The sequence below is a fragment of the Sminthopsis crassicaudata genome, chromosome X (assembly GCF_048593235.1).
Source record: "Sminthopsis crassicaudata isolate SCR6 chromosome X, ASM4859323v1, whole genome shotgun sequence".
Taxonomy (NCBI): domain Eukaryota; kingdom Metazoa; phylum Chordata; class Mammalia; order Dasyuromorphia; family Dasyuridae; genus Sminthopsis; species Sminthopsis crassicaudata.
Genome location: NC_133623.1, coordinates 21,453,192 through 21,469,983, shown reverse-complemented (window position 1 = coordinate 21,469,983; position 16,792 = coordinate 21,453,192). Strand labels below are relative to the sequence as shown.

Here is a 16,792-nt window from a genome sequence, read left to right as displayed (position 1 = left end):
CCAATTATTATTCCTGTCCTCCTGCCACCCTATCCATAGCTCTCATTTTCTTTTTCACTCATCTTTCCCCGTATGATGAGTATGAGGTGGAGCTCAAAAGTTATTTTGACTTGTATTTCTTTAATTATGAGTAATTGGAGCACTTCTTTCATCAATCTATTGACAGCTCGGATGGCGCTTTGAAAAGTGTCTGTTCAAATACATGACCATTTGGTCACTTTATTGTGGAATGGCTCTCGTTTTTATTTGCTTGAATCACTTCCCTGGCTACTTTGTGAGACTTACATGAATTTACCAAACATTCTATTTTCCCAGTTAACTGGTTCCCTTCCAAAACCTCACTGATTATACTTGTGCAAAAGTTTTTTTTAATTTTATGCAATTACAACGTAAGCTCTAGAGCTACTATCTCAAGTGGCACAGTGGCAAGCTAGGTCCCCAGAGGGGGGCCACTATGCCTCCCCTCAGAATTCTAAACTTCTCTCTTGAATGGGGGAGAGGGGAATGGTTTTTCTAGTACCATAGCTCTTGCCAGCATGTCTCTGCCGTCCTCTACTTTATCAGCAGATAGAATTAGCATGAGATAATTACTTGTTAGAAATAAGCATTTTATCAGGAAGACATAATAGGAGCAATTGTGACAAAACATCCTTTGAAGCATGGAATATATTCTTCCACAAGTAGAGAAGCTAGGGGAAAATGGGCTCAAGCCTATATGGCACAAGAGTAACTCATGGCTCTTGGAGCTCTTTTCCTTGCTTTATAGAGCCTTTTTGAAATTCTTACTGTGTATGGTTATAGAATTCTGAGGGGTTCCTTATAACCTTCTTTATAGCAGTTTTAGCTGTCTTTCCTCAGTGTGCCTAATTTGTCTTCATTTCTCAATACAGATACCCATTTCATTTGCTTTTCTTCTGTGGACACTGCTAAGGAAATAATTAGATGTCCAAATCCTTCAACCTTTTGAACTTCACATGTCCGGTCAAAGAGGAAGTAAGGAAGAGAAATAGCCCATCCCTTCTCTCCCTCCTATCCCCTTGTCCCAACAAGCAATCCCCTTTCAAGGGCTTGGTCCTAACTGCCATCTCTTGGATCACCAATGAGACAGCAGAATCCAAATTGCCTATTTTATGGAAATGTCAGAGGCTGTAACAGGATATACATTAGAGGTTAATGCCTAACAAATCAACTTAATATATTCTGACCTTTTAAATGTATCAGGGCCAGAGTATCTTAGGAGTTACTTAACAGGAGTGGGGTGATTCATCAATTCACTTGTCCCCAAATCATCCACTTTATTTTCTCTGTTCTTCTCTACCTCTTGTTTAGTCATGAACTCTTCCCCATATATAGCTACAAAATATATATTTCCTTTATTGTAATCTATTATAAATAACACTCACAGGAAATCAACTAGCCAATGAACTTTCTGTTTCTGGCTGTAATTTGACTATTTAGCAAATATTGCTATGCATTTAGGGTATTGGGCATAAGTCCAAAGTACTGACTAGTCCCCTAGACTCAATATAATTACCTAACAAGTTTTTTATAACCTTAGACTAAAAGTGCGTAACTTCTGTTCTATTGAGGGGCACAACATATGGGAGAAAAATCAATTAAGAATCCCCTAAGTTGTTTTTTTTAAATAGTTCTTAGGTGGCTTTTTTTTTTTTTTTTTACAGTGGGAGGAGGTGAGTGGGAAAGAGAAAAATAACACATTTTTTCTTATCTAGCTCTTAAATCTAGAGCATAAAGCTATTCAAAATAAACGACAACAAATAATAAAACATTTTCTACATTACAACCCTTAAGAGAGAATGGAATAATGAAAATGAGGGGATGGAAAAAAAAGAGATTGAAAAGGACTGATGAGGGAGGCACATAAAAAGGCAGAAGAGTTGGGAAGGCAGAAAAAAAGCAGCCAAAAAAAAAAACCCACAGATAAAAAGTCAAGGAGAAAGGAGAAACTAATCCTTGTGAAATTCAGACATATTCAGAGAGAAGTTACAGAATGACTTATGGGCACAAGTTCTCAGACCACTCAAAGATATTCATCCACCACCCTCCCTCCATATGATTATGTGGAAGTATGAGGGAGCCTGCTCCTAGCTATAATGTTTGAAATGTGTAATGGCTAACAGTTCTTAAATGGAACCAGAAGTGACTTGTGCTATTTACTGAGGTAGAAAATGAGCGTGTACTGGCTCTGTCTCCCCCTGCCTCATTCTTGTGTTCTTTATTTCTCTCTCTTTTACTTTCTTACTTTCTTTCCTCTCTTCCTCTTTCTTTATTCCTTTCTCTATTTTTTCTCTCTTTACTCCTGTCTCTTTATTTCTCTCTCTTTTCTTCCCTCTACATTCTATTTCTTTCTCTCTGTCCCTCTCCTTCTCCTTATCTTTCTCCCTTTCTTGTTCTTCCCCTTCCCCTTTCCTTTCTCTCTCTTTCCCTTTATGTCTCTCTCATGTGTACACATGCATGCTCATGTAGATAAAAATAAGAGGAGAGATACTACAGAAGAGAGCCAGGAGTATGGAAACCAACCAGCAGTCTGCTGTGATATTCCAGTATGAACTTCTGAGAGCCTGAACCAGGGTGGGGATGAGGGGAGTGGACAAAAGATGAGAAGGATGAAATAACGAAATTTGATGACAGTTTGAAAGTGGAGTGAATGCATCTGAGGAGTTGAGGTTGACACAAAAGTTATTAGCCTGAGGGACTGAGAGAATGGCAGTGTCCCCAATAGTGACAGAAAAAGTGGAAAAAAAGGGAAGGGTTTGAGGACAAAAATAATGAGTCCAGCTTTGGACATGCTGAGTGGGCAAGCCTTCTAGGACATACAGTTGGAGATGTCCAATAGGCTGTTGGTTATATGACACTGGAGCTCAGGAGGGAGATGAAAGGCAGATACATAAATCTATGAAAATGAATTATGAAACAACATCAATGCTAAACATGTATGTGCCAGGTGGCATGACATCGAAATTCACAGAGGAAAAGTTAACTAAATTGCAAAAAAGATAAAGTAACACAATAATAGCAGATGACTTTAATATTCCTTTCTCAAACAAGTCTTATGGTAAGATAAACAGAACTGAATATAGAGAATTGAATAACCTGCTAGAGAATTTAAAGCTGGAAGAATTAATGACATCTTCTGAATAGGCACATTAGAGAACATACTATTTCTCAGAGCCACATGGCTCCTTTACAGAAATAGATAATAATGTGCTACAGAAACTATATATAAATATTATTATTATAAAGGATATTTTAGTATTTCTAGTTTTAAAAAAATTAGTATTATATTTATTATATAACAATAATTAATTATTTTATAATAATTAAATAATTAAATTAATTATATGAAAAGACAAAGATAATGATGGGGGGAAAACACCATAAAGTTCTGGGATGAAGCAAACATTCCTTAGAGAAAAAAATTATATCTCTAAAACCATGACTTTTCAAAAAGAATAAGGACATCAATGAACTGAAGGTACAACTTGAAATAATTAGAAAACAAATGAAGAAAAAATAAGCACAAAAGATGAAATCTTGCAAATTAAAGGAAAAATAGATAAATTTGAAAACAAAAATATTATGGAAGTGGTAAACAAAACTAAGTACTAATTCTTTGAAAAGACTAACAAAATGTCAAACCTTTAATGAACTTGATTTTAAGAGAAGTCTAGCAAAAAATTTCAGAATGAATAAGGTGAAACCATAGCACAGTAGAAATTATACACCAATGCCACAGCAATTTTTTTTTTAACAGGGAAGATTATCTACAAAACCAAAATTCCCAAATGAACAGAACACCATCTAAAGCTTATATAACCAATTTCAGAAAAAGTAACCAAACAAGCTATAAAGGAGTAAACAAAGGGGATAGAGGAGGGGAAATACCTCTAATTCTGTGGGATTTAGGAGATAATTTCATCAAAATTTAAAGGAAAAATACCTACATTATTACAGATCATCTTCAGAAATGGAGAAAGAAAATACTAACAAACTCTTAATGCTAAAACATTTATAGCCAAAAAAAATTCAGTATTATTGAGTTGGAGTTTTATCAGGAACACAAGAATGGTTCAACATCAGTAAAAACAATCAATATATATATATATGTCATATAAAAACAACGTTATCCAAAATTATATTATTAGATCAATACATGTCAATCAACAAGAATTTACAAAACACCTATTATGTGTCAGGCATTGTGCTAAGCATTGGGAATAGAAAGAAAAGTAAAAATATGGTCTCTGTCAACAAAGAGTTCAGATTCTAATGGGAGAGACCAAAGGTAAAGTACTAAGCACAGTGCCTGGCACATGGCAGGTGCTGTACAAAAGCTTCTTTTATTGCCTTCCTCCTCATCTCTAAGGTCGCTTCCAGCTCTGACACATTCTCATTTGCTCCTCCCAACAATCCTTAAAGATGGGCAGGACAAATATTCTTCCTGTTTTGCACATAAGGGAACTGAGGCTTAGAAAGGCTAAATGACTTATTAGGGATCATGCAGCTAGCTAGCAACTAGGCTAAGACTCAAACCCTAGTCTCCTGACTCATAATTCAGCGCTCCTTCCATTGCCCAGTTTGGTCTTCTCATCAAGGTCATCCTTAAATGATAAAAGGTAAAACTTTCCTCGGGAGCATCCTGTGCTCCTCACTCTACAAGACAAGCAGATTACAGCTTTAGCCTACCTTGATATGCATGCCCCTTCCGCGCCTGCCTTTTTCATTGCCTTCTGTATATCATGGCTATTCTCTTCCAGGACAGAGAAAAATGATCCCACAGAAATGGAACTTCCTCATTTCTATGCCGCAGGAACTCATATTCATTTTCCGAGCTGTTCATAGCTTCAAAAAGCTAGTTATTGTTAGCACAGACCATTCTCACAGCCAGAAATGCTCTGGTGTGGATACTCCATCAACCAAATCCCAGTTGTTCCGCCTTGGTGTGAGTGATATTCTGATGTCCTCACCTCCTACTAAATTGCTCCAGGGAAAAGGGTCCCCTGGGACTAAACTGCTTCACACGCTATCTTTATTTGTCTTGGAACAAGTCTTTCTCTTCAGAGATAACAATATTCACAGCTAGCACCCCATAATGCGCCCCCGAATGCCCAGGTTACTGAGTGCTCCATCTGAGAGAAGCAATTCTTTTTCAAGTTCTCTCATCTCCTTTCATCTAGACTTCTCCTTTTGAGCTATTTAATTCTTTCCAAGCAATCTGCGGATGACAACGAATAGCTCAATTTTTGCATTAACATCTTTTGAGCAATGTGTATGTGTCTCCCAAGGCATGCTCGTGTGATCACAGTATCACGCTAGAGTCGGTTGAGATCAATGAGTCTAACCTTATTTTTACAGTGAGGAAAACTGAGGCTCGGAGCAGGGGAAATGGCTTAGGATCACAGGTATACAGTTGAATAGCACCCCAGGGGTCACATAGGTTAGTGGCGAGAAACCAGAAATTAACAGGATTGATTTTATAGTGTTGTATTTAAAATATTTCTCAAACATATTTCAATCTGCTTGTAGCAGTATTAGGGATGAGCAGGCTGTACTGCTGGTGTCTGACACTTCCTAACTAGTCCAACCCCAAATGGTGATTAGACAAAGGTGGTCACACAGCTGGTAAGACTCCCAAGTGGGGCTTTAAAACCAAACCAGGATTGCTGACTCCATATCTAGATGTCTTTTTCAATAATCATAATCAAATTCAAAGTGCAATAACTTGAATCCATCTAGAAGTGTGTTTTTGTATACATAATGAATGACATGACAATGGAATGGTGGGAAAAACAGTGAATGAGCAGTTGGTAGATCTGCCTATGTCTCTGCCACTGACCAGCAGCATTTAGGAACACAACAAACAACCTTTGCTGTTGTTGTTATTGTTTGCCTGCTTGTTTTTTTCTCTCATTTCCCCCCTTTTTGATCTGATTTTTCTTGGGCAGCATGATAAATGTGGAAATATGTTTAGAACAATTACACATGTTTAACCTATAGTGGATTACTTGCTATCTAGGGGAGGGGAGAAGTGGGGACAGAGGGAGTGACAAAATCTGAGTCTCCATTTTCTGATCTATAAAATGAGGCAGTCAGATCAGATAATACTTAAGCTCTCTTTCACTTTTAACAATCTATAAGTCTATGCACCATGAAGAAAAATATTAAGCATTACAAAAATAACAGGTTTTCAGCAAGAAAGTGCTCACTTAATCAGGGAAGGGGAAAAATTTACCTAGCTCTTACCCTGAGCCAGGCACTGTGCTAAGTGCTTTACAGATATTATCTCATTTGTTTCTCAGAACCCTGAGAGGTAGGAGCCATTATGATCCTCATTTTACAGAAGAGGAAACTGTGGCAGAGTTCAAGTGATTTGCCCAGGGTCTCACGGCTAGTAAATATATGAGGTCAAGTTGAATTTGGGTCTTTCTGAGTCCAAGCTGAAGACTCCGTGCACTATGGCACTACTTAGTTGTCTCTGCAATCAAGCTTTGCTCAGTCTTTCAAGTCTTACCTTCCATCACTCCCCTCTGCTGTAAAACTCAAGTAATCCTAAAATTCCATCTCGGCCCCACAGCAAGCACTCTTCATGTATCTGTGCCACTGCTCTGACTTCTACAAGGCAGAACATGACCCATCCCTTGAGGCCCATCTCAAAAGCCATCTGCATCCAGAGAAAGTGGACTATGGGATCTAATGCAAATCACAACACAGTAAGTTCACTTTTGTGATTGTTGTTATTGTTTGCCTGCTTGTTTTTTTCTCTCATTTTTTTCCCTTTTTGATCTGATTTTTCTTGGGCAGCATAATAACTGTGGAAATATGTTTAGAACAATTATACATGTTTAACCTATAGTGGATTACTTGCTATCTAGGGGAGGGGAGAAGTGGGGAGAGAGGGAGGGAGAAAAATTTGCAATACATGCTTTTGCAAGGGTGAATGTTGAAAACTATTTCTGTGTGTATTTTGAAAAAAAAAAAGCTATTATTATATAAAAAAGCTATCAGGGACCCTTTCATAAGAAAGGCGTCCTTAGACTTTGCATGCTGCCTTTGTATCATCTCCAGGAGGGCACAGAGAGAATCTTTTTAAAAACATGGTTTTTATTCGTTTTTGTTAAATATTTCTCAATTACCAGTAAAAAAAATTAGTTTACCTTCATTTTTTTAAAAATCTGAATTCCAAATTCTCTTCCTCTTTCCTTCTCCTCCCCCACCCTAAAACAAGGGATATGATATTATTACATGTAAAGCCATATAAAACATATTTCCACATTAGTCACAGTACAAAAAAGCAAAAAATAAATAAAGTGAGAAAATGATACTTGAATCTGCACTTGGACTTCATCATTTCTCTCGGGAGGTAGATGGCATTTTTCCCATGGGTCCTTTGGAATTAGTCTGCACAAATGCTGCCACTGCTATAGCACTTTAGACAGAAATGCTTTCCCCAGAACAACCTCATGAGGACCAAAGAGTTACTGATTTTGAGTTGAAAAAGGTTCTTCAGAGGTATCTGGTCCAACTGCCCTCATCTAAGAGAAGAGGATATTGAGAATCAGGGAAATTAAGGGACTAAAACTTAAAGTCACACAGGAAGTAAATGAGAGCACAGATATCTTATTAAATATAAAATCTTCTATTTGTCTTTTAGGTCTTTTCTAACTGGGCCAATTTTCTGTTTTTCCAGTGTACCTTTCTCCTCACCATGAACTCTCAGAGACAGTGACCTCATTGTTGTTTCTCCTACAAGACACTCCATTACAGGCATTTTCACTGCTTGTCTCTTAAGGCTAGAACTTTCTCCCTCCTTATCACCACCTTCTGGCTTCTTTTTAATCTCAAGTAAAGCCGGACTTTCTTCAGAAAACCATTCCCAATCCACCTTAATCCTATTGCCTTCTCTCTGAGATGCTCCCCAGTTTAACTCCTCTACAGCTTATTTGTGCTGAGTTGTTTGCAATTTGCTTCCCTCATTAGAATGTGAGCTCCTTCATCCTTCACATCAGAAACTATCTTTTGCCTTTTTACTGTATCCTCCACAATGCTGTAGAGTTATTAAGCACATAGTAAGTGCTTAATAAATGGTGGTTGTTGTTGTTGTTGTTGTTGCTGTTTTTTTTTGACAGACTGACCAAACTCAGAGCTTCCAGTTCTAAATCTTAACTCTTTTTCAACTGAACTACATGGGTTTTTATTATCCTCTTTTTAAAGATGGAGCGACACAGCCTCAGGGAGGATGACAGGCCAAAAGTAAGGGGCAAGTCTAGGGCTTGAAGGGAGATCTTCTAACTCCAAGTTCAATATTGTTTTCACTACACTACCACCATACTAATAACATTAATAATGGTTAGCATTTATGTACTGTCTACTATGTGCCAGGCACCGTGCTGATGGCTTTTCATAAACTATTATCTCATTAGATACTCAGAAAACCCTGGGAGGTTAGTGTTACTAAGATCCCCAACTGAGCAGAGATTAAGTAACTTGCCCAAAGTCATGCAACTAGGGACTGAGGATGAATTTGAATTCAGGTCTTTGATTCCAAGTCCCGGGTTCTAACCACCGCTCCATCCAACTGTCTACATAGCAAATTAACCTAGCTGAAGTAGCTAGGTATCCTGAGGGATGGGCAAGAGACAGGATATGTTAAGATGCTTCAAATGCTGGTACCACTTCAACTATCACTTCCCATTAGAGCTAGCCCAAAATAAAGTCCAACAGCCCCACAACAAAACACCCCGAGATGACCTGGCAACTTCTTCTGTAGGTGCTTTAGTAGCCAAAGCTCTGGGGGGTCCAGAACAAAAATTTAAAAAAAACGTCTTGCTCTCCATGCTCATAATATTGTCATATTACCTTGTTAGTCAATAAGCAATTTATTAAGCTCTTCCTAAGCCTGGCACCGTGCTGAGCCATGGTTACAAAAAAAGGTCAAAATTGTGATCCTGCCCTGCTTCTATTCTAATGGAGAAGACAGCAGGCAAAACACCATGTGGAGAAGATATCCAGGGTATAAATGGAGCATTGTCTTAGAAGGAAGGCATGGCGGTGGTGGAGGCTGGAGGAATGGCAAAGTCCTTCACAGAAAAGGGAGGTTTCAATTCAATCTAGAAGGTAGTGGTTAGGAGAGAGAGCATTTCACACATGGGAGATAGCCAGAAAAAAGGCAGAGAGAGTAAGTAGATTGAGCAGCAGAAAAAAAAATTTGTCACTGAATCACAGAGTGTGTAAGGGATGAAAGTATAAGACTAGAAAGGTAGGAAGCATCCAGGCTGTGAATAGCTATATATACTAAACCAAGGACTTTCTATTTGATCCTGGAGGTAACAGGGAGCCACTGGTGTTTACAGAGCAGGACAGGTAATACTTTGGCAGATGGATATAAGGCAGATCGGGGGTGAAGGGAGACTTGATTCCTGGAGGTCAACCCAAAGGTTATTATAACAGCCTAGGAGTGTGGTATGGGGGCCTGCACCAAGGTGGTGACAGCACCAGAAGGGAGATAGGGACATGAGACAGATGCTACCAAGCAAAAAATAAAAAGACATGACAGCAGACATCACAGATGGGAGGCCAGTACAAATGAGGAGTTAAGGATGATAGCAAGTTTGCAAGTGTGGGTGCTGCCCTCAACAATAATAAATAAAGAGCTCTAGGTGGTGCTGTGGTCAGTAGAACCTGAGTTCAAATCCAGCCTCAGACTCTTACAAGCTGTGTGAGCCCCAGCAAGCCACTTAACCCCAAATGTCTAGAAATAATAGTAGGAATAGGAAAGCACTGAAAAAGAGGAGGAAATCTAACAAGTATTATTATTACATGTAAAGCCATATAAAACATATTTCTACATTAGCTACAGTACAAAAAAGCAAAAAATAAAAATAAAGTGAGAAAATGATACTTGAATCCACATTTGGAGCTCATCAGTTCTCTCGGGAGGTAGATGGCATTTTTCCCATGGGTCCTTTGGAATTAGACAGTCTTCACATATGCTGCCACTGCTATAGCACTTTACACAGAAATGCTTTATACATTTTTGTCTAAAATGTTTTAGACAATTTGTTGCATTTGAGATTTCTCTGGGTGGTGAAGCAAGGATGGAAATCAGGAGGAAGGTTAGAGCTGGATAAATAGAACTGAGAATAACATTTTTATTTGCATAAAAAGGAGTTCTTGGTTATTTCTTTCTCCTGCTCATTTTATAGGTGAAAAAACTAAGGCAAAGGGGTTAAGTGACTCTCCCAGGGTCTGTGCAAAGGTGATCATTAAAGCCATGGTTACCAATAACATCACCAGGCAAGGTAATATATGGACAAAAGAAAAGAAGGCCCAGGAAAGAGCCCAGGTGCCACTCATAGCTAGTGGACAAGACCTCAAAAAAGTCCAAGAGAAATAGTAAGACAGGTAGGAGAAGCAGGAAACAACTGTGTCTCCAAAATCCTGTGATGAGAGAACAACAGAAGAGAGTGAGTGACAATGTCAGAGGCTGTATGGAGGTAAGAGAGTCTGGGGATCAGGAGAAGGTCTTTGGGTTGTAACTGGAGAGAAGCTTTTCAGTTGGGTAATGAGGACAGAAATCAGACTAGACCGGGTTCAACATTAGAAATGGATATGGTTCTATCAATGGAAACATCCTGAAAGAAGATGCACTATTATCTGCTTTAGTGTTAATTCCATCTGATCTGCTGCTGAAGACTCCCATATATGTTGTCTGTCTCAAATGGAATGTCAATTACCATGAGCTCCTTGAGAGCAGAAATTATCTGGCTTGAATACCTAGTTCTTTGCACGTATTAAGGGTTTAAGCATTCATGGCTCCTCTGAGCCCTGGGATAATATTTTGCATATGGCTCACTTGCTACTGAATCAATAAACTCCATTTTGATTGTTTTTAATAAAAAGAAAAAGGCCGATAAACCATGGTTTGGGATAAAAGCATTGAGGCCATATGTCATGAATTATTATTGAATATTTATTATTGAAACACTGACCCCTCATTTTCTCCAGCCCCTTAAGGTAGATGTTTGTCAAGGCCTTCTCCTTTGCCTTCTCTTTTCAGTTGCTCCCTTGGTAAAACGTTCATTATTCTCAAGGCTTTAACTACCACCTGTGGGCCTGTTCTTTCATCTGAACTCTAGGTTACTTTTGCAACCCCCTGTAAGGCATCTCTACCTGAATATTCCAAAGGTACCTCAAATACAAGTGCCTCACCTTGAGCTCCTGCTGCTTCTGTCTTCCACTATGTGTTCCACCTGATGTTTCCTGTTCGAACCCTCTATAACTCTCTTGACTCTTGCCTTGCCAACACCTCTCCTCTGAACCAATCAAACCTCAGTAACATACCAGGCCTAACTGATCCTATCTCTAATTTCTATAATCTATTCCTTCCCCCGAACTCCACCTTCCCACTACCATCATGGTAGTAGTGGTCCCCATAATCGCCTACCTGGTGATATCTTTCTAGAATCTTCATACAGTCAAAGCTCTAGAGATGGCACAGAGCTTTTATTCTAAAAACCTCATCTTCCAGGTGAGGAAACTGAGGCTCACATTAGGATAGTGATCTGTCCAAACTCACAGATAGTAAGGAGCAAAACCATACTTTCCAACCACATCCTATTACCTCTTCAGTTTTCAAGGCCCTTCTTCAAACTTTCCTGCTTAAGTAGACTTGGCCAGGAATCCATAACCTTCAAATTAATGATAATCTGGAGGTAAAAAAAAGAGACGCTCAGCACACCAGAGAACAAATGAGGTTCCAGTGAGAAGCAGTAATGTGTGTGTTCTGCACCTTGATAGAGAGGTGATAAACTACAGGTAGAGAATGAGGTACGACTATCAGAAATTTACATTTGGTTCAATCACCTGCACTCCTTTGTTATAAGAGAAGATTCTAGATAAGAAGGGTGATGGAAAAGGGATAAATCACTCGGAAATGACAGTGAAGAAAAAAAGAACAATGACATATTTTTAAGCTATATCATCTAGTTCAACTCTCACATTTTACAGATGAGAAAATTGAGACCCAGAGCACCATCATACTTATTCGGAGGGTCACTGTCTCATGTGAGTTTTTCTTGAAAAAAAAAATGAATTCATTGCTTTTATTATTATTTGTTTGATTTCATGATGCTAATATGAATTTAATCCCTAACTTGAACCTGGTATGTCTCCTAAAGAAAGATACGTTTAGGTTGGATATTAGGGAAAATGCCCCAATGGGGAGATCCATTAGACTGAAATTGCCTCTCACTGGAAGCAATAGCCACTCTGTCTGGGTCATTTCAAAGGGGCCACACAGAACACTAGAAAATGAGCTGGCTGGGAAAAACATCATTAGCAACTGGGCTATGACCTCCCCAGTTTTTCTGTTTCTCATTTTCATGATCCTCTACTGTGATGGCCGTTTCTTTCTGGGGAAAGTTGTTCATTTCCTTGGAGATGGCACACCATTTCTTCAAAAAAGAACCAGTTTGCTCACGTCTTCTTCATTATTCATAGGAGCTTCCCATTAGACTAGGTAGTTGGCCGAACCCCACCCAGACGCCAATTGGCAGCCCGGCCACTCTCTCACCCTCCTTTGATGAACACTGTAGCAGACACAGCCATCTGGCAGTGAGGAGAGAAACTGCGTAAAAATGAGATATGCGTGTGTAAATACAATATTGATGAATGAAACCCTGAAAGCTTAGATGAAAGTAAAGCAGAACAGACAGGTAAATCATTCTGATACTTGTGTTAGTGCTGAAATTATGTTCTTCTACTTTCTATTTTTTTCTGCTGACAGCAGGGGCAGGTGACAAAAAATACTTTCAATTTTGCTGCCGACACAAATACCAGGCCAGGGAAAGCAGTTTCAGTTGTGTTGCTGAGAAAGCAACCTGCCCTTGGGAGGAAAGGGAAGGATGCTACAAGATTGGCCCATTTACAGTAGAATCCGTGGTCTGTGTTTAAATGAAGGAAAGATGGTTCCAGGAGGAAAATGAAAAAACAAAACAAACAAACAAAAAAAAACCCTTGGACCTCTAAAAGATAGAAAAATTGTGGTAACATACGCCCCAAATATCCCTTTGTTTCATTTTTTAATAGTTGTCTCCTTTCCCGTAATATTTTCTCCCACATTGAGTTTTGGGGGGAATTATCTTACTATATTTTGTAGGTTTCATTAATTTTTGAGAGTCTCATACCCATTTACTAAAAAGCAGTGACTTCCTCCCCTCTAGTTATACAGTAATGAGAAACTAAGCAAAGGGGAAATGAAATGTATAGACATCTATCCCTTCCATTGTTCCAATCAAATACACTTATCTCACTAGCACCTGCTCCAGCAAACTGAATACTCACAATTCAAACTAGTGGGCACTTTGAAATGTGACTATATCTATTTGGCACACAGACACAGAAGCTCCAAATTGTAGGCGAGTTCCGATGTCATCTGGTACATTTCTGAACATAATTCCTGTCCTCCAGTAGAGACAGCAAGTGGTCTTCTAGCCTTGACATAAAGACTTCCAGGAAAGGGAATCCCACAAGTCCCCAAAGTAACCCAGTGGATCTGTAGCCAGTCTAATTACTGGCAAGTTTTTCTTCACCTCAAAATTAAATCTTCCCCTACTTCTAAAGCACCCTTATTTTAACCCTTTTTCTCCAAGAATCTCTATAATACTCAAACACACATCTCCCTGGAGTTTTCTTTTACACAGATCAACTAACTAACCCTTATATGGAATCAGCTACAGGTCTTTTACTAGAGTAACTTTTACTTTGGCTACTTTCTAGCTTATCAGTGGTCTTCCCAAATATGGCACCCAACATTTAATACAAAATGACAGTAATGGTCTGACCTGCAGCAGGACTATCACCTTCCTAATCTTAAACCATGCTTATTTTCAGATTAAATTGTTTTTTCACTCAATGAAAATCTGTCTTCTCTCCCTTCAAACTCCACTGAGAAAGAAAAACAAAACTTCTCTTACAAATCTGCCTATTCAAGCAGGACAAATTCTCATGCTGACCACATAAAAAACATGCACTGCGTCCTCGGCCTCATTATCACGTGATACGTGACATTTCATCATGAGACCTCTGAAATCATGGTTGGTCAGTGTGATGATCAGAGTTCTTAAATCTGACAAAGTTGTTTCACTTTACACTATTTTTCCTATGGTGTAAATTGCTCTCTTGGTTCAGCTCAGTTTACTCAGCATCAGTTCATACAAGTCTTCTCGTTTCTCCGAAACCATCTCATCATGAATATACCATCACATTCACAAACCACAGAAAGACCCAAGAAGAGACTGCAATTGTCTAAGAATACACAATTCCATTCATGAATATAAAGACTTCACATATTAATGCTGTGAATTTGCATGATTGTAATAAAACCTCTGGGAAGGTAAATGGAACTTAGCAGGGAGATTCTCAGGCCCCAGTTGTTTTGTTAGTCACTCAGAGACTCTTTCTGTTCTCTACTACCTTTAACAATACTCTTCTATGCTTAATACTTTTGTTAGCCTCAGAGTTTATAAGTGGCCATTAAAGTGATATGAACCAGATTGTCATTAATTCAGGAGGAACTGTGGGTGAAGACAAAATCATCTACATAGTTTCTTAGTAAAAACAAAACAAAACAAAACAAAATTCATTCTGTCTGACAACAGGGCCCGATACTAGAGTCACTAAAATTACAAAACTCTCACAATCTTCCATGTCCATAAGCATCTCAATAATTGTATGCATCAATAATACCTTGACATTTTGTGACTTATCAATATGGGTACTACTTGTACTGATGGCTCCCAGTCCTTCTATGCCTATCATCTGGTCTTCATTAGTTTCTGTGGCTAAAACATTTCTCACTTTGCAACCAACCTCAGTATGGTCCTTTCCAAAGGAGCTCAACCAGTGCTTAGATTACATTCTGTTGCTGAATCTGTATTCAAAACCCTTCAAGCTCTGAAAGATCTGACAAAGCTTATTTTCTTCCAACAAAGCTTTGGGGAATCCAGGGTTGCTTCCACACTACCATGAGGTACTGGAATAAGAGAGCAGTGGAGGGTATTTATCAATAGGGATGCAAATATCTGTTTTACTCTATTTGCTTTTTATTTATCAAAAGTTTACAAGTGATTTTTCTTAGATCTGGGTGACTTTTTGTTTCCATGAGAAAAAGTCTCAACAGCTATTCACATCTTCAACTCATTAGAGTATTCTATTCAAAATTTTCTCTTTTTGTTTTCTTTAGAGTAGCATAAAAGCGAGAGAATCTCTGAGAGTCACATTATAGCCAAATAAACTAATCACACAAAGAACAACCAGTCTGTGGAATTTTGCAGGCAGCATGATAACCTCATTTCTAACAGTTCAATAATTTCTTGCATAACATTTATGCAACCAACTCATTTTACGCCTCAGTAATTTCTGAGTTTATTAAAATAGACCTTGTCTGAATGCATTGGGTGAAATTGGTATATACTATAAAAACATACCATGTCAGCTTATGCAAATGTTAACCTCTTTGGTGAAAGTGGTATTTACACATTTCTTGTTAATCTGAAGAATCAGTGAGATTACCTAGGACCAAAAATAAAGATGCTTATTTACAATTGACCATTTCTGATTGGTAACAACTGCGCCTCACCAAATGCCTTGTCAATGAATGGAGATGACCCTGAAATCTCAAATACTGTGTGAATGGAGCACTGGCAGATTCTGCCAAATCAGAAAGGCTGAGCGTACAGTTCTGTTGGTGTCCTGTATTTGCTTTCCCAGAACTAGCCTGAGTGGGGAGAGCCTCATCACCAGCAAACTGATCAGTAAAGGACCACGATACAGATGACAGTACAAAATGATCTTCAGGTCCAAAGCAGCCCTCTTCTGCCTTGGCAGTAACAAGTGGCCCCCTTGGAGGGAGGCCAAAAAGGAAGGGAAATGTATTAAATGAGAGCTGCAGTTTTTAGGCTATCCACAAACATCAATGGAACCTTTGGTTCCAATCCAAATATGAGATCTCTGGTTCAATCACTAAGGAAGTGGGACTCCATTATAAGAACACACCTTTAGGGACATAAACACAGAAGACAAAGATGCTGTGGCTAAATGGCAGGATGGATCACAAGTTCTCCTTGGGGTGGAGAATTGAGGAGATTGTAGACTTACTTTTGTTATGTAACTGAAAGCAAAAAAAACCCCATCATTTTATGTGACAGTCATCTCAGTCTTGATGAGTGTTTGCAAAGAAAGCATGATGAAGATAATGGCAGCTTAGGCATCAACATCTGCAGCAAAGGAAAAAGGAGAGAAATTCTATGAAGACCTAATAAACATGGTTTGTAATCTGTTGGGAGAGCTGAATTCAAATCCAGCCTCACATACTTAGTATCCGTGCAACCTTGAACAAGTCATTTAAATTCTAAGCCTCCATTTACTTCTTTGTAAAGGACAGATAAAATAGCACTTTTCTCACAGAATTTTGTAATGATAGAGATAACATGTAAAGTACTTTGTAAACTTTAAAGCACCCTTTAATGCTAGCTATTCTGATGATGATGATTAATATGTGGATTTGTTTTTAAATAATCAAGATTCAAATAAAATAATTAGAAGCAGTCATAGTGTTCCAATTGTTCTTTAACTATATGACTAGTAAATATTCCTCTCTGTACTTGCCTGATCGCTAGATATCAGTATATCATTTTAACAAAATGACAATTATTTTTCATTTACACCTAAATGAATATAATAACCACAGGGAAAGGGGCAGGATTTGTGATTT

General features: G+C 38.5%; 1 long non-coding RNA gene across 1 annotated transcript in view; it reads right to left on the bottom strand.

The window, feature by feature from the left end:
• The window catches only part of LOC141548688 (uncharacterized), a 41,035-nt gene that overhangs the window by 1,067 nt on the left and 23,176 nt on the right, over window positions 1-16,792 (bottom strand). The window lies entirely within an intron of this gene.